Source organism: Chenopodium album, chromosome 7, assembly GCF_948465745.1.
Source record: "Chenopodium album chromosome 7, dcCheAlbu1.1, whole genome shotgun sequence".
Lineage (NCBI taxonomy): Eukaryota > Viridiplantae > Streptophyta > Magnoliopsida > Caryophyllales > Amaranthaceae > Chenopodium > Chenopodium album.
Window position 1 is genome coordinate 37,996,492 of NC_137840.1, and position 23,821 is coordinate 38,020,312.

The 23,821-nt window shown below is 43.1% G+C and overlaps 1 non-coding gene across 1 annotated transcript; it reads left to right on the forward strand.

The window, feature by feature from the left end:
* The first annotated feature begins 11,263 nt into the window (after positions 1-11,263).
* On the forward strand, positions 11,264-11,370 carry LOC145641220 (small nucleolar RNA R71). Its single transcript, XR_014115279.1, has one exon. It is a non-coding gene; the product is annotated as a small nucleolar RNA R71 (small nucleolar RNA).
* The last annotated feature ends 12,451 nt before the right edge of the window (positions 11,371-23,821 follow it).

Consider the following 23,821-nt stretch of genomic DNA (forward strand, 5'->3'; position numbering starts at 1 on the left):
GCACCTCAACCCCGGGGGCTGCAAAACCCTACAACCGCCGTATAGAAATCTACTAAACCAGCCGATTCCCATAGGGCGTTCGTAGCAGGATCCCTCGTAATGATCTGGTGAAGTCGAGGGATCAAATCGCCGGCTCCAGAACCGTGGTGGCAAAGCGTGCCATCGACTATGCCGGAGAGTGAGCGATGAGAGACATGGTTTTCACGGCAGAAAACCAACTGGTCTGGAGTCCACGGAGGTGTAGCCCACCTACCTCTACTTGCGGATGCCCGAGGCTCGAACTCTAAAGCATCGTCGTCCATACCCTCAGGAATGGTGGGAGTGTCCTCCCGAAAAGCCCGACGCCGGCCAAGGGTAGAAAGATCGCAATCTCGTCGCCTAGGCATGCTATTATAAAAATCTAAATGCTTAGCATCATTTCCTAAGACATTTAATTCAAGTTGCATTTTTATGAAAATAAAGATCTAAATACTTAGCATCATTTCCTAAGTTATTTAGTTATTTATCGAATTATGCGCTAAATTTTTACCTCCAGGCTAAAAATTGGCAAAATTATGGTATTTAGTTTCTCCATGACAAACTAATACTACAGTTCTCCTAGTCGCATGATACTATGTTCTCCATGACAATATAGTACATACGCAAAATATGTTTCGAAGTTGCACAAAAACAATGAATCAACACATCACAAGGTTTACCACCATCTTTTTCACCATTTCAAGTACAAAGAAGTAACATGAACATCATTTCACAAAAGTAGTACCCAAAAATGGTGATTTGCTCAATTCTCCATCAAATCATGCAATTTTTGTCTCAAATTTCTCACAAACACACATACATACATATACAAGTAAAATCATGGCAAGAATTTCACCATAAAACCTCAAAATTAAAAATCCCCAAATTGATTTTTAAGGTTTTTTTCATGAAATTACTTGAAGCAAATTTGAGATAAAAATTAAGAGGAACTCACGTAGATCCTTGTAGAGGGTCGAAAATGAGGAAGATAGCAAGAAATTAGAGCAAGATTGGTGAAAATTCAAACTCCAAAAGCTCGAAAAACCTCGAAGGTCTGCGCAGCAACTGTGCCACGGTTCAGCTGGACCGCGGCTCGGTTGAAGGGTGACGTGTCACGGTGACGCTGTCCCGTGTCACGGTGAGCTTCACAGGCGACGGAGCTCCGGTGACTCCGACGGCAGCTCCGGCAGTAAACAGCAGCAGCAACAGCAAAATGAACAACGGTAGCAAAAGGTCTCAAAAAATAAAAAAAAATATATAATAAAAAGAGAAGAGGAAAATCGCCGTGACAAGGTGGTGAACTCCGGCCGACGGGAAGCAAAACCGAGCGCTGGTGAGCAGTCGACGAGTCACGGCAAACCAATAAAAACTTTTTGAGTTTTTTTGGGTGAGAATCGGACGAGCAAGAGAATGAGAAAAATGAGGAAAATGTGTGATATTTAAAACATAAAAATGCCGTGCAACGGACCCTGTTCCCACGTAACGGTCAGATTTTTGTGTGGTGCACAAGCCTTGACCGTTCAAAGATTCTTTTTTGACCGTTTTTTAGCCATTCGGTTCCCGTGACACGGGACCCCCTTGCCGTGTGACGGGAAGTAGCTCCGCGCGACGGGGGGTCCTTCCCGTGTCACGGAAATTTGTTTTGTGACACGACGATTTTTGTACAGTTATTTGCGAATATTCTGTTATTTTGACTGAAGTTGCACGATTTTTTGCATAAATTGGACAGTTATTTTTCGCTGGAATTACGCGGAAAATTGTAATTGATACTTAAAGGGGACTAAAATTACCATTTTACCCCTAGCAATCATCAAAGTCTATTTTTCGGCATTTTAAGCACCTAATATGGTCGGATAATCGAATTAAAGGTGTGAATCATCTGCGGCCCACGTTCGGGGATAATCGAACCATCATACACTTATAAATTTCAGCAATCGTCGACTTTCCTCAGGCTTGGAAAGCGTTATCGGTGGATTTTTCTTCAAGTATAGAAAACCGCCAAGTCGGCTTTCCTCAGGCTTGGAAAGCATTATCGGTGGACTTTTCTTCAAGTATAGAAAAGCGCCAAGTCGGCTTTCCTCAGGCTTGGAAAGCATTATCGATGGATTTTTGTTCAAGTATAGAAAAGCGCCAAGTTGGCTTTCCTCAGGCTTGGAAAGCGTTATCGGTGGATTTTTCTTCAAGTATAGAAAACCGCCAAGTCGGCTTTCCTCAAGCATGGAAGGCATTATCGGTGGATTTCTTCAAGCATAGAATGACACCAAATTCGTTTGTCGACTTTCCTCAGGCATGGAAAGTATTATCCGGTAGCTTTCTTCAGGCTTAGAAAACTACCAAACTCTTCAGTCGGCTTTCCTCAAGCATGGAAAGCGTTTCAACAAATGTCACTCGGTGGATTCCTTCAAGCTTAGGAAGCTGCCAAATCCGTTTGTCACCAATACACTGGTATCAGATACGTATTCTATCCCTTTACTCTTTTATCTGTGGAATTAATATTTTCTGCAGGTACCGGCGTATACAGAATGATTTAGGATCGCAGAACGTCTTAAATCATTCTCCATCCCTATCAGCTACTTTGACTATCGTTTTCGAAACTGACGTTTCTACAAACTCAGTCAAAGGGGGGGCTTCTGTAGACACCTAAAAATGTCTCCCCAAAACCAAACCCGATGATGAACTACCTTTCACTACCACTATTGGTCAGGTTCAATATTTAATCCCGAGAGTGCTTAAAAATCATATTTTATTAAATTCATATTTTTGAACAGTCCATGGATTAGTCTTGATGTTTGGTAAAAGCATAGTTTTAATTTCAGCCCAAACTTATTAATTAATTTTTAGCCCAAACCTTTTTTATTTTATTGTTTTATTATTTATTTTTGGCCCAAACCCTTTATTTATTTTTATTTAATTATTTTCTTATTTTAGCCCAAATAATAATAAGTCAGAAAAGGCCCGAAATTATCAATCGGCACTTAAAATGCCGAAGTAAATTAGAATTAAAAATGTATTTAGACAGAAAAACAGGCTGGAATTTCCCGCGCCACGGCAGGTGCCTACCGTGTCACGGGAATCCTTCCCGTCTGACGGTGGGATTTCCTATTACACGGGAAGTCTGCCGTGACACGGGACATTCCGTGTCTTTTCCGCGTAAACCCTTAACGCGTTTTCTATCCCGTTTTCGGAAAATTTCTCGCGTCACACCAAAAATGTACCGTGTCACGAGAAAGTGTGCCGTCTGACGGTGGAGCTTCCCGTGTCACGGGATACTTTTTTAGGGTTTTTATCATTTTAGGGTTCCGTGTGCTCCCTTAGCACATTTTCCCTATAAATACCCCCTCGTTTCTGATGTACAGGGCACCGAGTAATTCTCTGATTTTATTTTCTCTCTTCTATGCTTTAGCCTAAACACTAGCCTACCCTTTTCACTTCAAAATTCCTTCTTCAAGCACTCAAAGGAGTCCATACTTTACTCGTGGTTCTATCTTTAAGCCAAGGCGTGACAGGTAGAATTGTTTGAGGGTTTGGCCCCAAAATCAACTATACTTTATTTAATTTAATTTAATTATTGCTTTATTATTTCCTTGAATTTACTAACTCGTTTATTATTTTGTAGTTGCAAACAAACAGAATCAAAGTAAGAGTCATGCTCCTTTTATTATTCTTCTAACGATTTTATGTTGTTGGAATTGTGATTAAATTGGTTTTAATATTAATGTTATTTTATTATATTTATTGATCACTATATTGCATGTTCAAAGGGAATATGTAATTGAAAATCACGCCTAATAAGATAATTTGGACAACCGGTTTAGGATCCCTTTTAATCTTATTATTAATTGAAGTGATCACCAATATTTTAGAATTATGTGTGCATTAATATTAAACCAATTTAGTTAAATAATAGTTTGGAGCGAATTGAATTATTGTTTGTATGCCTTTGAAATCACAGGAATGCTTTTCAATATAAGAATCGAGTGGAGGCCAATACGGGCGAATGTGACTCCATGACTCACTTTGTACCATCATCCCCGATCCTCCTTTCGTGGTTCCAAACCATATGGAATTAGTAATCTCATGGATTATGAATGGGGTGTAACCTTCACGGGTCAATCGTTGTTGCCTATCGTTGTCCCTTATCGTGGTTGCCTTTTTATGATCCGTGAATGGTTTACAAGTTCCTTAAAAACTTGTTGGCGGCTCCCTAATTTCCTTGTCCCTAATCAAATTATGACAATTCTCACTTCCTATGAGTGCCAAGCATATTCACCACATGCTTTTAACGTAGGCGCACTTCGAGCGACGCCTACAGTAATAAAAGTGGCTCGAAAGAGCAAAAAACACATTTAATTATCACCAAGGGACGGGGGCAAATTACTATATAAAATGGACATATCAAACTCCCCCAAGCCAAACCTTTGCTTGTCCCTAAGCAAAGAGCTCATCAATGAAATATAAAGCATGCCTCACCCCAATAATCAAATCATGCACAAACAGTTCAAGGCAAATCTAATGAACATGCTTCAACATCAATCAATCTTATTCATCTAATCACCCTTCCTCCCCAACAATTGTCAAATAGAGCAAACCACAAGAGCATATAGAATTCAAGACTAGTGCTCACACACTCAACTCTCATTTAATGTGGCGAGTAAAATATGTACTCGATCGCTCTCCAACCAACCCCTTTACTTGTGAACAATGCCCACCATCTCACACTCTCGTGTGTTTAAAACAATGAACGCTCAACCTACTAGTCGACTCGATATATGTCAAGTCATAGCTTGCATTGATAAACAACACTTTCACATTTACACAACTCTATGCACAAGGTTGGAAGGTCTTTAAAGCTTATAATGTAAGGCTAGGGTAAAGGGTAGGATAAATTTGGGAGTATGTGAGAGAAAAGCTATGCATTAAGGGAGCCAAATCCTAACAAACCCATGATAAAAAATAAATGATGATCATACATCTCGAACAACATAACTAACTCCAACAAAAACCACCAAATACAACTCCAATCAACATAATCAACCCATTACTTACAAAATTCACTCATAAAAATTCACTCATAAAACAGAGCCCTGAAAGGGTAAAACCATTTCCAGAACGCCTTTTCCACCCAAAATTCACTATTTTTGGGTCGAAATCTGGGTTTGAGAGCTGAAGACAGCTCTAATACGAGGTAAAAATTGGAAAAACGAGTTACTAATCTAATTAGCAACTTAAAACCAGAAAAATTAAGCCATAAAAACACCTTGAAAATATTATGATTTTAAAAATAAACGAGCGAGGCTCCGATACCGCTGTTGGGGTTTGGTGAGTCCGACTCACCGCGGAAACAAACCCAAAAACATGACCGCATTCGCAATAAATAAAACCATAAACATAATTAAATTAATCACAAGATTAAGATAAGCTAATTACCTTTGACGCGTGCTTCGCTCCAAAATGAGCTCTTACTTGAAAGCTTCAAGTCCCGCTCACACGGAGACCTCCAACGAAGTCCACCCGCACCAATAAAACCGACTAGGTCCAATGTCTTGGGGTTAGCAAGACCCGACCAATAAAACTCGAGTAATTATATTGAGTTCAAAGGTTTACACTAATTGTGATGCCTTTTCCAACTCTTACTCAAGCATCATTCCTAATGCCCATACTTGGGTATTTATAGGAAATGATGGGAGTATCATTTACTCTCCCATCAATGTGGGATAGTATGATTTTTCCATTTTATTTTAAAGCTAAAATAAAATTAATAATCAAGCTAGTAATAAATCAACAAGTGGCAAGCTCATGTGAGTGGTTAGGTGAGGACCACTTGGAGAAGGGGGGGACCAAACTTGCTCCCCACTCCCTCTCCCATAACCGGCCACCTCACTCCACACACACTCAAGGACCACAAGCCACATGGCACCCACCCTTGGGCACCAAGGCGGCCAAGGTGGGCTGCCATGTGCTGTTGTCCGTGGCAGCCACGCCCAGCAAGCCCAGCAGGCCCAGCACTCGCATGCGGGCTGCCAGGCGCTGCTGGCTAGCAAGCCCAGCATGCTTAGGCGGGCTGCTGCTGGCCTTGGCCAGCGCTGCTAGGCAGCAAGCAATGGCCTAGCCATGCTGCTGCTAGTTGTGGCGAGCTGGCGCGCCTAGCGTGCTAGCTGCTGCAGCTTGTTGCGGCATGGCTTGCTAGCCATTGCGCGCACAAGGCTGCGCCTAGCATGCTAGCACGCACTTGGCAGCGCCTAGCCTTGCGATGCTAGCATGGGTGCGCTAGCACGCACCAGCCAGCCTAGGCTCGGCTTAGTGCGCATGCTAGCCACGATGCTAGGCCATACGCCCTTAGCACTCGGTTTGCTTGGGCATTCCAATGCTAGGGGTATTTTGGTCTTTTGTTGATTTATTACTATTTCTCGTCTCGTCTTTCACTATTTTTCGACTTGACTTTCGATGCTCGGTTTCGACGCTCTAAGCTCGAATTTCCGACGTCTAAATAAATATTACTCGGTTGACTCATTAATGCCTTCCGAATTAATTCGTCGGTTTGGTTTGTTGAATGCTTGGGTGTGACCCGAAGGGTTCATTCAAGATTAAGCTTTAATATTAATTATTCATTAATATTACTGATCGGAAGCGGCCTCCACCCAGGCATTCCTATCACTTGACCTCCCTGAATATATTAGCTTTCTAATAATTCTGAACCCACTAACGGAATAGTACACTTGTTCGAAGGACACCATTCCTTTCAGGATCTACATTCCCCCTAAGCCCACCAAAAGGAACATCGGTCCCATAACCATGGAACGATGAGTATTCCACATAGGTACCGTAGGCACTTGGGTCCGTGTATCCTCCTTGTGGATATTGGAACCAATCGGGAACAAGTGAATCGGGTGGAATAGCACCCCGACGGGCATAATCATCATACATGGGGTACAAACCCCTCCCGACGTTCCTCTCCACATACCCCACCCGTCTATCTAGAGACCCAACTCTAGTGTCCAAGTCCCTAACCATACTCTCGACTCTCCCTTGCCCCATCTCAATCCTATCCAATTGGCTCCTAAAAGCCGAAAAGTCATAAGGGGCGTTGGGGTCAATGTTGTAGTTGGTTGAGGAAGTGGGAATGTCATATGTGAAGGGTGGAGGTGGTGGGTAGTGTGGTGAATGGTGATGAGGGGAGTGGTCTAGGGGAGATTGGTGGGGTTGTGGTGAAGGGTGATGTGGTTGAACCTCACCTTGACCGTTAATCTCAAAAGTATAAGAAGGCTTCCCCTTCTCAAATTTGGTCAAGGTGGGGTTAGGCAAAGTAAAAGCATTGTCCCTTCTACCCGATTCCCTTTGAGTCACCCACCAAGTCTCACCTCCTATGACATTTATCCAATTTAGGCCACCTAAATAGGGTAGGTCCATAATTATTGGGCCGGCTACCTTCCCTTTGTTGTTAGGGACAAAGTTAAGGTGTTTGACCGCTATGTGAGTTACTAGACCACCAAAATAAATGGGTACCCTAGACCTACCCACCTCGGCCGCATTGGGCACCCTTTGGAAGTGGTTGGCCATCTTATGGACAATGTTGAGCTTAGCACTCCTAGGTATCATGTATGACCTTAATAATTCTAGCTCATCCCGGCTAACATTGGCGGGTTCATGCCTCCCAAAGATGGTAAGGCCAACAAACCGTTGCCAAAACTTTGGCATGGGATGTTGTATCCAAGTGCCCTTGGCATGTTGGAGGTTCAAGTTGGCATCCCCCGTAAGGGATTGATAGACAACGACAATGTTGTCTTGGGGAGGTTCAATTGGTCTATCCGATTTTAACTCAAATAATTTGCCAAATTCTTTCAAAGACAATTTAACATCATTATTAAGTAATCTAAATTGAACATGAGAAATCAAAGCATTAGATTTTATGACATTAAAACTAGAAATAAATTCCAAGGTCAAATAGTCATAAGTATCATAGTGCAAGTTAAACAAACCACTCATGCCAATTCCTTTAAACAACTTTTCTACGGGTTTATCAATTCCTAATTTAGCAAGGGTGGGGTGATGAAAAAAACGTGTAGGAATTACCTGCCTTGACGCGAGATTGATCATCCTTTGCTTTTGCTCTTGGGTGGTGATGATCACCCTCTCCCATCCCGGAACTTGCAACTCTGGGTCAATCCTAGGCTCTTGTTGCCTTGAGCTTTCCCCCCTTACGGTCCTAGATCTTTCGAGAGCCATTGTTTATGAGAAATAGTAGGAATTGAAGCTTTATCTCTCTTAGGGTTTGATAAAAATTAAGAGAAAGTGGTAGAAATTGGGTGTAGATTGTAGAGAAAGATGAAAGGATTAAGAATATGCAAAAATAATTGAGTTTTAATGGAAGAATTGGAGGAGATCTTGAAGATAAGGGAGTTTGAATGTGTGAGAATGGAGAGAGAAAGTAGTAATGAAGAAGATGAAAGAAGAAGAAGGTGAGGAAAGAAAGAAGGGAAAAGAATATAAGGGACGACCAAAAATAGGCGCGCCCGATCGGGCAAGCCTCGCCCGATCGGGCGAAAATAAGGGATTCCAGATGTCTGGTTGCGCGCCTGATCGGGCGAGCTCCGCCCGATCGGGCGCGAAAACAAAGTTCGATTTTACCCTTTTACTCGCCCGGTCGGGCGAGCTTCACCCGACATATCTTTTCCTTCACTCGATTTTCCACAAAAGTGCGCCCGATCGGGCAGCTTCGCCCGATTGGGCGAATTAAGCTCGATTTTCCAACTCCATTTGCGCACCCGATCGGGCGAATTAAGAGCTGAAAATTTTCCTCGCTTTCGTGCCCGATCAGGCGAGCTCCGTCCGATCGGGCCCGTGCCTTGCCGGATTTTCTTAGGTTCTTCTTCGATTTCTTTTCGTCTTTAAATTTTTCTAAGTCTCTTTACCTCTCAAACCTATACCTGTACAAAAACACTTATAAAAGGTAAAATTTCACTCTCCTCGCCTCTCTAAAATAAAAATAAAAATAAAGAAAAAGGAAAACTAGTCTAGAAAGCAAGAAATACGGGTTGCCTCCCGCAAAGAGCTGGTTTATCAAGGTCCCGCACGACCTTCTTACTAAGTACAAAAATTAGGACCCTTGGCCGAACGCTGGATTGGGCGGTTTCTCACCCGGTCTAGCGATGTTTAAGCTACGACGCGGCTTCCTGACATACACTGTGGGGCGCCAATTTACTTTGTCTGGTGGATCTTCCTTGACTTGGACTGGGGGGGTCTTTAATGCTATGCACCAAAGATCCTTCTCTGATCGAGGATTGCTTCAAATTGTCTTTGCATTCAACACTTGCAACTCGATCTGGCGGAAAACTTACCGTAGGCTCAAATTGCACAACTTGCTTGATCGGTTCCACCTTTTCATCCTCGAAACCAAGAACAATAGTGTAAAGTGCTCTTTCTATTGCATCGACTTCCTTCTGGCATTTGTCTATCTCATCTGAATGGGATGCAACACAAGATACCGCCTCCAAGGGATCTTTTTCAAGAGCTTGGGGCTTGTTAGAAAAATTCTCAACCACATTAACACTAAAACATTTCTCCTCAGTCATGGAGCTTTTAGGGGTATTATTAAGATTAAAAATAACTTTATCATCCCCTACTGATAGCGTTAACTTACCACTTCTCACATCTATGATTGCTCCTGCAGTGTTAAGGAATGGTCTACCCAAAATAATTGGGGTTTGCACATCCTCAGCCATATCAAGAACAACAAAATCAATAGGTATTAAGGAATGGTCTACCCAAAATAATTTACCTACTCTAACGGGGACATCCTCTAAAACACCTAAGGGGTATTTGAAGAACGGTCGGCCATTTGTAGAGTTATATTGGTAGCTTTTAATTTACCCATATTTAACTTGGAACACACAGGTAATGGCATGACGCTAACGCTAGCACCAAATCACACAATGCATTATCAATCATTAGATTTCCTATATGACAAGGGATAGAAAAACTACCCGGATCTTTTAATTTAGGTGGAGACTTATTTTGAAGTACCACACTACACTCTGCAGTGAAAGCTAATGTCTCTACCTCACTAATAGACCTTTTCCTTGTCAGTATTTCTTTCATAAATTTTGCATATGAAGGAATTTGTGTGATTAATTCAGTGAAGGGAGCTGTTACCTTCAAATCTTTTACCATCTCCAGGAACTTACCAAACTACTTATCCAATTTTGTCTTCAAGTGACGATTGGGGAATGGAAGTTTGATAATTGGCTTTAGAGCATTATTGCTTTTATCTGGAGTAGCCACCTTCTCTAGAGTTATATCTTGCAATGTAGAATTAGATGTATTAGTGCTATCCTTTAGCCCTACAGGGCTATCAACTACATTGTTTGGTTTAACGGAATCAAGATTAGCATTATTTAATAAATCAGGTTCATCAACTCTGGGCATGGAGGGCCCTTCATAGTTTTAACCACTCCTTAGAGTAATTGCATATGCTTGATCCGTAGGCCTGGTCGGCTGTGCCGGCAGAGCTCCCTGTTGGCGGGCTTGCAGAGTAGCGGAAAGTTGCGCAATTTGATTATCTACAATTTTATTATGTGCTAGAATTTGATCAATTGTTGCATCTCTACTCTCCATGTGCTTTTTCATATTAACCAACATTGCTCTAATTTCCATCAGAGAAGGGTCAGAAGGTGAGGAGGATTGTTGTGGTTGGTTCTTCTGGCCAGCATTGGGATGGTAATATTTCTGCTGCTGTTGTTGTGGCGCTTGTGGTTCTTGTGGTGGTGGATTTTGAACATTAGTACTCTGGTAGGAAAGGTACGGATGATTCCGATACCCAGGATTGTAGGTGTTGGAGTATGGGTTATTCTGCCTATAAGCTTGAAAGACATTAACTTGCTCCACGAAACTCTTGCAATCTTGTTCCCAATGACCTAAAATACCACAATTTTCACAAAAAGCCTCATTAGAATTATTATTAATCGCTAAAACATTAGCTACATTAGCAGTGCTGAGATTATCTAATTTTTGGCAGATAGAGGTCAGCTGAGCTTGCAAAAAGGATACAGAGTCAACACTATGTTTCCCCTTGTTAGCAAATCCTCTAGGATTCCTATATTGGGAATTATGTATCGCCATATCTTCAATAACCTGACCTGCATCATCAACGTTAAGATTCATAAATCTCCCACTAGCTGCAGAATCTAAAATTATTCTAGATGAATTTCCAATGCCATTGTAAAAGGCTTTGATTAACAACCATTGTGCTAAATTATGGTGGGGGCATTCTATTTGTAGGTCCTTGAACCTCTCCCAAGCCTCATATAAAGATTCATCGGCTTCTTGGGCAAAGTTCTGAATCGCACTCCGTAGTACGGCTGTTCTCTCTGCAGGATAATACTTGTTATAGAAATTCAAAACAAGAGTTTCCCAGTTAGTTATACCAAGTGCAGTTCTATTTAAGCCATTAAACCACAATTTAGCTTTTCCAGTTAAAGAGAAGGGAAAGAGAATCTCCCTGATTTGGTCTTAAGTGACCCCGGCTTGCCTGATGGTGTTACAATATTGACAATAGTCGAAAATGTGAAGATTTGGGTCTTCACCCTTGGCTTCACTAAATTTCTTCCTCTCTATCATCGTTATAAATTGAGGTTTAATTTCGAATTGAACCCCATCAAGAGCTGCAGTGGGAGTGAGATGTGGGAAATCTGAAAGCTTTGGTTGTGAGTAATCACTAAGCTTCTTCGGAACCACCATCTCTGATTCTGCGTCTGATGATACCTCTGAATCGCTAGAACCAGTTGGAGGATCGTGGTGATTATTATTATTATCACCAGAATCCGCATGGATTTGCTTGTAGAGATTTTTCTGTCTATCGAAGGAACGTTCGATCTCAGAATTGAATTGGATGAACCCTGATCTGGAACACCTGAGCATAAACAAAAAAAACTAGAAGCAAATATGAGATTTTCCTCAAAAAGAAAAATAACCTAGACTACAAAAATAATCAGAAATAAAAATAAAACCGTTTCCCCGGCAACGACGCCAAATTTTGACAGGGTAAAGTCGTATCCCCTAATCAAAAGTAAATTCCTAAATTCTCTAACTAAAGTAGATAGGGAAGTAGGGTCGAACTCCACAGGGAAACAAGTCTTTTTACTCCTAATTATTTATTATAATCTAAATTATCTAAGTAACCAATATTTTTGGGAATAAATTCTATACTACGAAGAATAAGTTTAGGGAGAAAAGAAACAATAATAAGGAAGCCTAGGGTCACAGGTTCACCAATAAATAATATTCCGGGATAAAACATTATAATTAATAATTAGCATTGCACAAATAACATGATTAACAGGCTCTCGCAATTTATTAATCAACATAGATCTAACAGGCTCTCGCAATTTACTAGATCTAAGTTCCTATTAAAAATAGCCTTTAATATTAAATTAACATCTGCTCGATTCATCAATTCAATATTGCTAAACATTCACAATGAAATTACATCTGCTCCATTAATAATCTAATTGCAAAGAATTAAAACAATTCAATAAGAAATTATCATGCAATGCCAATAATCAATAATAACAAATTATCCCTTCATATTAATTATGGATCCCCATAAACCCTAGAATTAAACTACTCAGACATAATTAAATCTAAACTAAACATATTAATTAAACAAGACATGAGAAAAGGAATGAAATAAACAACTAAGATTAAGAGAAGAGAAATCGGTACCAAAATAAATCTGGAATTAGGAGTAGATTAAGAACAAAGGTTTAAGAGAAAGAAAATCTAAGAAAACAATTAAAAAAGTAAAGTAAGAGTCCAGAGAGAGAAAGAGAGATATATATATCCTAAGTAGAGAGAGAAAATCTAAAAAAGAAGGTAAACCAAAATTACGTACATAATTCGTACTTAAACATTCCTCAAAACAAAAATTAAACTAAAACACACGCCCGATCGGGCGCGCCTTTTTCCTTGCGCTCCTCCTCAGCAGCGTCGCCCGATCGAGCTAGATGCTCGCATGATCGGGCACGCTATAGGCCATGCACCAGCACCATACATGCCGCGCCCGATCGTGCTAGCTTGCCCGATCGGGCCCTTGCTTCTCTTTGAGGCTTGGAATTCGATTGGACTTGATTCCTCGGCCCAATCCAGATTTCCTCTTCAGGTCTTGAATACTCTGTCCAAGTACCTCGATATCCCGATTACCGAGCCCTTAATCACCGGCTCGATAACTCTTACCGGCCTTGGGCTTCAAAGATGGTCGTGCTCTTCTAATTTCCGTAGTCGCTCCATGAAAAACCCGAGAAAATGCTCCAAAGGTGCAATTCCCTACAAAACTCAACAAAGACTACAAAAACACTAGAAAACACCAATTAGTAATAAAAGTGGCTCGAAAGAGCCAGAAACACTACTAATTATGACCAAGGGACGGGGGTAAATTACTATATAAAATGGACATGTCACTCCACCCTTAGGTACCCTTTTATGTAGCTCGTTGTCTATGAGTGCATATTGGGAAGCGAAGAGTCTTAATGCTCGTTTTTCTCTTTTGTCAGCATGGGGAGGGTATTCTCCTTTGGTGACATAATTAAGTATATCCGTGTACCACGATTCTTCTTCTTCTTCTTCGTCTTGGACTATTTCTTCATCTTCTATAGCCTGGATGTATGCTGGTTTTTGCCTTTTCTCTATAGTTAGCGGCATTTGCTCGAATTCCGTAGGAATCCTAACCATTGAGGCTAGTCTTGCCAAGGCATCAACAAATTGATTTTCTTCCCTAGGTAGATATGTGTATTCTACCTTCTCTAACTGATCAGTAAGAGTTTCCAGATAGGTTTGGTAAGGGGCTAGACTTTCACTCCTTACTTTCCACCTTTTGGATATTTGATTGATGATTAATGAAGAGTCTCGAATATCCTTAACTTTTTTACTCCCAATGCCAAAGCTGTTTCAAGGCCTACCACACATGCTTTGTATTTGGCAGCGTTGTTGGTAACGTCGAAGTCAAGCTTTATGGAGATTGGGACATGCTCTTCTTTAGGTGACACTAGTAATACTCCAACGCCACATCCTTTTTGGTTTGAGGCTCCGTCAAAGTAAAAGGTCCAAGTATCATCTTTAGTAACCATCAAGTCTTCATCTGGAAATTCATTGTCTTGTATTGGCGTCGAGTCTTCTATTGGAAAGTCTGCTAGAAAGTCTGACACCACAGATCCTTTGATAGCTTTTTGCGGCATAAACCTTACATCAAACTGGGCTAAATTGACTATCCATCTTGATATGCATCCATTGAGTGTAGATTTCTCGAATAGATACTTGAGTGGATCTAATGGGGAGACTACGAAGACAGTATGCACTAGCATGTAATGTCTTAACTTGGTTGTGGCCCACACCAAGGCGAGGCACAACTTCTCAAGTGGTGTGTAACGTTCTTCATATTCGAGCATCTTCTTGCTTATATAGTAGATTGCGTTTTCTTTGCCTTCTACCTCTTGTGCTAGCATAGCTCCCATTGTCTCTTTGGTAACCGTTAAATACAACCTAAGAGGTATTCCGGGAAGTGCTGGTGCTAATACGGGAGGATTTGTGAGATAGGCTTTGATATTTTCAAAGGCTTTTTGACACTCGTCATCCCATATCACTAGTACATTCTTCTTAAGCTTTTTGAAGATTGGTTTACATATCGTCGTCAATTTTGATATGAACCTACATATGTATTGCAACCATCAAATAAATCCTCGAATCTGTTTCTTGGTTTTGGGCGGTGGCATTGACATGATTGCTTTGATCTTGGTTGGGTCTATCTCTATTCCTCTAGAACTTATGACATAACCCAAAATCTTGTCTGAGGTGACTCCAAAAGCACACTTACATGGGTTCAACCTCATATTATATTTTCTTAACCTTTTGAAAAATTTCCTTAAGGCTACTTGATGGCCTGGACGGTCTTTTGATTTCACAATCATGTCGTCGACATATTTTTCGACTTCTTTATGCTTCATGTCATGGAGTAAGGCAGTTGCTGCACGTTGGTACGTAGTACCCGCGTTTTTCAACTCGAATGGCATTACCGTGTAGCAGTAATTGCCTCATGGTGTTATAAAGGTTGTTTTCTCCATGTCTTCTTCTGCCATGAGAATCTGATTGTAACCTGCGTATCCGTCCATGAACGAGAGAAGCGCATGATTTGTCGTGTTATCTACCAGAATGTCGATGTGTGGTAAAGGGAAGTCGTCCTTTGGACTTGCCTTATTTAGATCTCGATAGTCGACACACATTCTTACCCTTCCATCTTTTTTCGGAACTGGGACGACGTTGGCAACCCATTCAGGGTATTTAGATACCTTGATGAAACCTGCAGTTATTTGTTTTTGGACCTCTTATTTTATTTTAAGAGCTACGTCGGGTTTCATTCGACGTAACTTTTGTTTTACAGGTTTCATTCCTGGAATTAGTGGTATAGTGTTTTGAGTTATTTCTCTATTAATGCCTGGCATATCTTCGTATGACCAAGCAAATACATAGATAAATTCTTTAAGTAAGTTAATTAAATCGGTTCTTTCTTGTTCATTAAGTGTTAGTCCGATTTTAACTTCTCTTTTATTGGTTGAATCATTTGAGATATCAACCGTCTCAGTTTCTTCAATTACCGGTGTTTTCTTTTTGAGTGTTTCCGTTGCTTTAATAAGTTCTTTGTCTTTTTCATTTTTAGTTAAGCAATGCTCGTCATCTTGGGTTAGAGAAGAACACAAGAAATAAGGAGAAGAAGATATATTATTGTACTCTGAGATCATTACATCAAAGAGTGATATGTCCTCAGGGACTTGATCACTAACTAATCTAGGAGAAGAGATAGAAGGGGAAGGTGCTACTACTAAAGACCTAGATGACTCTATAGGGAGAGACTCCGACTCAAACGACTCTTTGAACATCGGTCCTTGCCCTGTCATGATGGATATTTTTCTTCCACTTGGAGTAGTCACCTTGATAGTCTTGCGCCACCCTTGTAGTGATCCTTCCTCTAGAGTGATTAGCTTCGAGGGATCGAAGCTTTCGTTTTGTAGGACTGTTTGAATGAGCGAGGAGTTATCCTCTTTGTAAGTTGGCTCATTCTTTTCTCGCCCAAATAATAATCCCATGACGTTAAAGTCAAAGCATGGGGGTGCTTTCTCCTAATGGACAAGAGTTGAGATTTCATCTATGAAATAACAATCCAAGAAAATTTCAAATGCCGGTTGCCTTATGTCGTTTACAACAAATGGCTCGGGAATTTCATGGCATGGATAGTCCTCTCCTTCTTTTATAAATTGGTCATTAAGTGTAAGAGGGTACTGATCTATTGGGATTGCCTTCTTTTGAGTGCGAGCGTCTCTATGTGCCTTTGATTTTTCCTAGGCTCGCTTAAGATCTTTTCGAGTCGGTTCGAAACCAAGTCCGAAAGTGTCTAACTTAAGGAGGCCAGGTGACTCCAGTGGTTTTGCTATTTCTTTCTTCTTTCCTAGGGTCATCCCAGAAAAATGTCCTTGTTTCTTTAGAATAGCATTTACGATCATGTTGGAATGGGGGTCATGGCAAAGAGGGGTCCTTTCATCCTCTGGATTAAGGAGACCTCATCGTTAAAGCCCCATAAGTCTTCATCATCCTCGTCATGCTCCACGTTAATTATTGGCTTTTTTATGGACTTGATTCTCATAGGTGAAGCATCGATGGTGATTGGGATTCCCCCAACTATAGATTTTACTTGTTGGTGGAGAGATGAGGGGAAGGCCTTTAGGTCATGAAGCCAAGGGCGTCCCAACAGTAGATTAAATGAAGGTTTGATGTCTACTACTTGGAAAGTAGCAGCATGTTCTATTGCTCCCGCCGTTACATTCATGGTAATTTTACCAAGAGCTTGACGATGAGTGTTGTCGTAGGCCCTTATTCCTTGTGTAGACGGAGTTAAATCTTCATCCCTTATACCTAGCATCCTCACAGTTCTAAGTGGACAGACGTTGATGGCCAATCCATTGTCTACAAGAGTCATAGGGACGTGAGGTTTAATGCCTTGTAATGTTTGTCACCTTCTGGAGGTAAATCCTTGTCAGAAAAGGTGATCAAATTGATTGGACTAGGAAGATCACTCGTGAGGAAGTTATCCAACCCCTCAGGAGTGGTATCAAAATCTATCCCTATTTTGTCCAAGGCATTCATTACAGCCAACCTATGTTCTCGGGATGTTGCAAAAAGTTTCCATACGTTCATTTCAACTTTTGTTTTCTTAAACTGCTTGACGATATCATTGTCTTCAATGATAGGTACGGGAACTTGTTGTGTGATTGGCATGGGTTGTGTTGAAACAGGAGGTTGCATTCTCCCGGATCTTGTGAGGACGTCTATCGATGAGTCTTCTTCAGTCCAAAAGTCATCCATGGCATATGACACGGAAGGTGGAGATCCTACTATGTCTTTTAAGTAAACGTCTTCTTCATCACTGTCCCAAACTTCATTAATATTTGCATCCCCCTGATCTCCCAACCAAGTTTTTAGCTGAGGCGTCTCAAACTGAGGACCATTATCAAACACCATAGACATAGGTACCCCGTACCGGGTGATAACATTCTTCCAGATGAAAGAAATTACGTCTGAGGTCTTGATGTTTTTAACCGCCTCAGCCTCAACCCACTTGGTGAAATAATCCACAGCCACTAAGATGTAACGCTTTCTGCCTGGAGCAGGCGTGTAGAGGCCTAGAATATCCATGCCCCATTTTGCAAACGGGATTGAGCTGTGGATGGCCGTCAGATCAGTAGCCGGACGATGAATAAGTTTGCCAAACTTTTGGCACTTGTCACATTTCTTAACCAACTCCTTGGCGTCTGCCTCAAGAGTGGGCCAAAAATAATGTCGTCTGGCTTTGACGGCTAAGGACCTGCCGCCTATGTGAGAGGCGCAGAATCCCGAGTGCAAGTCCTCGAGAACTTCCCTCCCCTTTTTTGGGGTGACACACTTCAACAGGGGTTTAAGAAACCCCGCCTTGAAGAGTTCTCCATTTCTCAACTCGAAGCTTGAAGCTCGCTTCTTCAGGACGGCTGCTTCCTGTGGCGAATCAGGAAGTGTGCCGTCTGAAAGATAAGCCCGGATGCCATCCATCCAGGTAGAGCTTCGGTCCAGAACTCCAATGGGATCTTCATAGATGCTTCTCTTTTCCAGAACTTCCCAAAAGACGGACCGAGGCGTATCATGGCAGGCGGAAGATGCCAGTTTTGACAATGCATCCGCCTGGTTGTTTTCAGACCTAGGCACTTGATTTAGTCGGAATTCCTCAAGTGCCTCAGCCTCCTCTTTGACTGCCTGAAGATATTTGATCATAGCCGGATGGGTAGCCTCATAACTTCTCTCGTACTGGCTAACAACCAATTGAGAATCAGAGTAGGCGTCAATTTTCATGGCCCCCGCCGCCTTACACATGCATATACCGGCTAGCAGGGCTTCATATTCCGCCTCAATGTTAGAGGCCTGAAACTTGAAGCGTAGTGCATATTCAAATCTGTCTCCCTCAGGAGATTCATAAATTACGCCTGCACCACAGCCGTTCTTTGTAGAGCTCCCGTCTACATACACTTTCCAAACCTGATCAAGATTATCCGGAGCCACCGGACGAGTCATTTCGACAATGAAGTCGGCAAACGCCTGACCTTTCACTGCCTTTCTTGGTTCGTAAGTGATTTCAAGACTCTGTATTTCAATAGCCCATTTCAACATTCTCCCAGATGAGTCCAAGGTATACATTGGCCGCTTGAGTGGCTGGTCCGTGTAGATCACCACCGGATGTGCCAAAAAGTAAGGCTTCAATTTTTTGAATGCCATATACAAAGCAAGGCCAAATTTTTCAACCATGGGGTACCGGAGTTCAACATTTTTGAGAACATGGCTAATGAAGTAAACTGGGAGCTGCACGTCGTCTCGCTCAGCAAGGAGAACGGCACTAAGGGCATGGTCTAAGACGGCTAAGTACATGTACAACGTCTCCCTAGCCAAATGACTGACCAACCTGGGCAGAGAATGTAAATGCTCTTTCAATCTCTAGAACGCCGCCTCAGCATCATCCCCCCATTCAAATCTGGTCTTCTTCCTGATTGCTTGGAAGAAGTAGAGGCATTTGTCACCTGACCGGCTGAGGAACCTCCCCAAGGCGGCCAGACAACCGGTGAGTCTTTGGACTTCCTTGACAGAACGGGGTGACTTCATGTCAATCACCGCTTGTATCTTTTCGGGGTTAGCCTTTATCCCCCTTTGATCAATTAGGAATCCGAGAAACTTCCTAGACTCAACACCAAAGACACATTTCTTAGGATTTAACATAACCTTATGCCGCCTGAGTGTGGTGAAGGTTTCTCGGAGAACAACAAGGTGATCCGCCTACTGCTTGGATTTAACTATCATGTCATCATTGTACGCCTCCACATTCCTCTCAATCTGATTAATAAAGACCGTATTAATCATCCGTTGGAAAGTGGCAGACGCATTTTTCAAGCCAAACGGCATCACAGTATAACAAAATAGCCCCTGATCAGTGACGAAGGCCGTTTTCTCTTGATCTTTTTTCTACAGGGGTATCTGATGGAAGCCGAAGTAGGCATCCATAAAGCTCATCAAGGCGTGACCGGCTGTAGAATCGACCAGAATGTCGATCTTTGGAAGCGGGTAACTGTCCTTTGGACACGCCTTGTTGAGGTCTGTGTAATCAACACACATGCGCCAGGTCCCATTCGGTTTTTTTAACAAGGACCACATTGGCCACCCAGTCGGGAAAATTACATGGCCGAATGAACCTGACGTCTAGCAGCTTTTTGACTTCGGCAGCTACCGCCTGACTTCTTTCCTCGGCATGGTTTCTTTTCTTTTGCCGAATGGGCTTCTTTTTGGGGTCCACGGCGAGTTTGTGGACTACAAGATCCGGGCTGACGCCTGTCATCTCTTCCACTTCAAAGGCAAAAATGTCTTTGAATTCTTTCAGTAGAAGGTGCAAGCTTGCACCCAAGGTAGCATGAGCAACCGTCCCAACCTTAACAGTGCGTTCTGGACGGCCGTCCTCCAGAACGAGATCAATGCTTTCGCCAGCCGGTTGGGGACGGAGCTCATCTGACCGTTCACCAGTCAGTGATTGCTATTTTTTCTCTTTCTTCACCTCCACCAGCAGAGGTGCCTTTCTTTTCTTCCCGGCTGCTGGTCAGGAGGGAGCTGGGTCGGCATCCTTGACATTGTCAAGGTCTATTGGTTCCTGACCGCCTAGGGCCACGGTATCTCGGACGGATGAGAGATAGCACTCTCGGGCCGTCTTCTGATCCCCATTCAAGGAACCAACAGAGCCGTCATCCCTCTCATACTTGATGAGCATGAGGGACGGGATGATTACTTCCTTGGCTACGTTGAGGGTTGGCCTGCCAAGGATGATGTTGTAGGCGGTCAACTCTTCAACGACCAAGAATCTGACGACAATATGTCGTCCCTGGCCTTTCTCTCCCAGCCGGATAGGTAAGTCAATTCTCCCGGCTGGGTAGACCATCCCACCCCCAAAACCAACCAAGGGGTGGGTGACCGGATGCATGCTGCTGACATTGTATTTTAGCTTTTGCAGGCACCGGAGGCTGATGATGTCTGATGAGCTGCCGATGTCAATAAGGATCCGTCCAACCAGCTGGTTGGCAACCTTACATTCAATGACCACCGGGTCATCATGCGGGCGGCGGACGCTGCCCTTGTCCTTCTCAGTGATCAAGACGTCTGGGAAGGAGGAGCTGGCTTCCGCCTGCTCATCATCATCTTTGTCCATCTTTCGAAGATGGCTCTTGGTGCCCCGGATGGTAGGGCCACCACATGAGAACCCGCCTGCTATAGTGTAGACCGACTCCTTGTCGGTATCCGAACTACTAGCAGGCTGGGGGGGTAGTCTTGGAGGACTGACCCTTGTTTTTCTTTTTTGCCCCGGCTGGGGACTTAGAAATGTATGACTTCAGCAGCCCTTTGTCAGCCAGACGGTCCAACGCCCGCTGAAGACTAAAGCAGTCGTTGGTGTCATGGCTAACTTCCTCATGGAACTGACAGAATTTATTTTTGTTCCGTGACTGGACAGAACTCTTCATAGGATTCGGCTTCTCAATGGACAGCCGGTCCTTTACCTCCATGAGGATGGAGTTGCAGTCTTTGTTAAACTCGTACTTGGGGACGTACGGTTTAAACTCTTTCTTTTTCTTCTGGGACGGCTGGTCAGAGTCAGTAACCGCCCAGACTTCTGTTCTTTTCTTGCTCTCTTCTTTGTTTTTGGCCGGCTGAGCTGACCGGCTGTTTTTCTGCTTGTTGGACTTTTTGGAGTCCGACTGGCTACCAGGCGAGCAGAGGTCGGTAGCTTGGATGTAGCTCTCCGCCTCCCTCAGGGCCGCCTGTAAGGTGAAAGCCCCTTTTCTGACGAGGTCAAACTTAAAAGTCGACCCGTCTCTCAGACCCTTGAAAAAGTCTATAAAAGCTACCTCGTCATACAGTCCTTGAATCTGAATTCTTATCAGATTGACCCGTCTGACATATGAGCGCAACCCTTCTCTCTCTCCCTGCTTAACAGTGCTCAAATCAAGGCTTGTTTTCTTAGTAGGGATGTTCATTGAGAAGTTGGAAGCAAACAGGAAGGCGAGCTTCCTGAAGCTATCAATGGACCCGGCTGGCAAATTGCCAAACCATTGTTGGGCAATGTCCTTCAATGTAGCCGGGAAACACCGACACCAAGTGGCATCATCCAACCCTTGCAGGTACATGAGGTTGGTGTAAGCCATGAGGTGGTCTTCCGGATTGGTGGTACCATCATAGGTACCAACCAACACGTTCTTAACCTTGGCCGGCTGAGCCGCCTCAGTTATCTCCTGAGTGAACGCAGAAGGTTGTTCATCCAGGCGCAGCAGACGAAGCTGCCAGTCCAGTGGTTGGACATTTGGGTATGTCGCCTGACCCCCAAAGAAGGTCGGCTGCATGAAGTGAGGAGGATACTGTCCGTAAGCCTGAGTAGGCACATACGGTACAGCTCCAATCATATGAGAGCCAGAATGGACGGTATTACCGCCTGTCTGACTTTCATGCAAGGAGGGTGCACTCCCTGCAGAATTATTGTTGAAACTGTCTGGAAAGTTCGACGTTGAAGCCGACTCAGACAGCGATTGATTTCTCTTCCGGTTGATAATCTCCCGGGCATCAACAGTTGATTTTTTACTTCTCACCGGCTGCTGAGTCCTGCGAGTGTTGTTGGTGTTCTTCCCAGGAAGGAGAATCTTTGACCAATCAATGGTCCCGGCTGCCTTCTCCTTTGGATGGGGAGTGGGCTGCCGGTTTCTGATTGACTTCCCCTTCTCTAGAGGAGTCTTCTTCGCCGGCTGACCTTTACTTGGGCCAGCCCGGATTTTGGTGATCAGCTCTGTAATTTCACCCTTGAAACTTGTCATGAACCTCATGAGTTCGTCTCGGGTGACAGGGGCTGATCCAGCTACCATTTGGGTTTCCCCTTCCGGCTGTCCAGAGGGTCGACTTGGACCCGCCTGGGAGGCACCCCGCTCCAGAGTGTCTCTGGGCCGGATGCGCTTGGTTCTGAGAGAGCCGTCTTCGGCTGTAAAGGCTTTGACCTGAGGGTCTTCATCCTCCTCATGGTCGGTAAAAACTTCTTGGTCTTAACCCAGACGGTTAGGGGGTGGTACAAACTCTTGAACCATCTTCGAGGTACTCTCCCCATAGACGACGCCAAATGTTTCGGGTGTTTTTGTCCCTCGGGAGAGTTACGTCACGAAGTCTGATTCGGCCGGTCTGTACCTGCAAAATAACGGAGACTCCGGGTGGTTGGAGCTCCGCCTCCGACGGTCAAGTTAGTAACTTGAAACGGAATAAAGAGAACGGAAACTTAGGTGGGTATCTGCTTGGATTCCAAGCTCAGGTGTTTCTCTAATGTAAGAGAATGTTGGTGTAATAAATGGTAAAACGTGCCCTCAAAATGAGAGACATCTCCCTATTTATAGGGTCTTTGGGAATTGTGCCCCTGATTAGGTCACTGAACCCTAATCATTGGTGGGCTGCGCCGTTTTGCGGCATTCTTGGGATTTGGGCCTGAAGGCCACCTTTTCCCTTGATTTCTGGAATGATACCTATCAAGCAGGGATTGGTCCATTTTAGACTAATCTGGGGCTGACACGTGTCACCTTCTGATTGGGCCACATGGCAGGGTAAAATTACCCTAAACACTTTCCTTTCACATAATTTATCATTTTAGGCATTATAGGAGTTTTAAATTCAATTCCTTGTGTTCTCGGACCTAGACAATCTTTAGGAGGCGCCTTTTTACTTCCAAGACATCCCTTGACATCAAAGTTGCATGATCCGACTCGATCCCTTTTACTTTGAGGATTTAACAATGTCTTGTATGCACTAGACAAGGGAGGAGGAGCTTGGTTACTCGTAGAAACGGTCCACAAAGGACTTCCAATCCAATAAATCTCATACTTGTGAAAATTACTTTCATGCATTAATACTTCACAAGGACTATCATTATAATGTGGAACTACGTGTTCAAGTCCATATTGTCATATCAACCGAGAAGGGCAATAAAAAGTCAACTTTGAAATACTAGGAACGCTACAATACGAAGTATCATTCGTCCCAACCATCCTAGTAAGCCTCCACCAAAGCACCACCCACCGAATGGAAAATTCTCTCTTTGCAAAGAACACCTTTCAATCGTCATATGACATGTTGGCAGAGTAATTTCTCTTCCTACGGACTAGATCATTGGGACCATATTTTCAAT